Below are 987 nucleotides of genomic sequence, written 5' to 3'. Positions count from 1 at the left end.
AATCATAATTTCCATTCATAAATGGCACACTCATCCCCCTAAAGCCATTCTTAAAGGTGGGGCACCCTCCCCCATTTTCTTTCCTTTGTTGGTTCTAACCCATCATGTGGTATGCTCTATAGTAAAAAGGCAAAGCACTGCTTTCCTGAAATAGATATTAGAGTCATCAGTCCTGAAGTCAATGCGCTGGTCAGAAAGCCATTCCAATAAAGAAGAGATGCAGTACTGCTTTCACATGTTACACAGTTACAACGAGGCCTGTCACAAATGCCTTCCACTCCTTAGAGCCTCACCTCAAAGTTTAATCAGTCTACTTTGGGTACTAGCAAAGAACACAGCAAATGGAGGACTGAGATGTGGCAATGATATGGTTTATTTTGACTGAAATAAGTATATTTTTACAACAACAGAATTCCAGCACAAATGCATAACAGCAATGACTGAGACAGAGGCATCCCCACGGAGCCCCGGCTATGGCCTGGACTGTAGATTTGGTATAAAATTTGCCTTTCTGGGAAAGAAATCTGTGAATAGAGGCATTATCCCTACTTCCTCCATTTCCGTTATCTGTAAAATCTACCTTTGATAGACAGTACTAAACCAGCTGATACTTTACCCAAGAAAACATTTAACTCCATTGAGATTATTTTCCCTATTTACTCGCTAATACCCCCAAATAGCTTGATCTACAGCTAAAACTAATTTTGGTGGATTTGGGGGAGACCCTTTAAGGTTACGTTTCTGTAGTTACCAGAAATTATACTACAGACAACCAAACTCAGCTTACTACAGACTAGTAACTACTCATGTCACTTACCAAGTGAGCAAATTATTGCAACGTCCATTAAAATCTTGGGCAGTAAGGCACCAGCATGGATGGTTTCAAAGTCTTATCACCCACCTCCACTGTGCTTCTGTATGTTTTTTAAGGCAGATATGACCGAGGAATCCAAGGCAGAATGTGTGTCTGCAGCACCTGGTTTCAAG

This window comes from Colobus angolensis, unplaced genomic scaffold (assembly GCF_000951035.1).
Source record: "Colobus angolensis palliatus isolate OR3802 unplaced genomic scaffold, Cang.pa_1.0 Scaffold260, whole genome shotgun sequence".
NCBI classification, from domain to species: Eukaryota; Metazoa; Chordata; class Mammalia; order Primates; family Cercopithecidae; genus Colobus; species Colobus angolensis.
Note: the sequence above shows the minus strand (reverse complement) of the source record.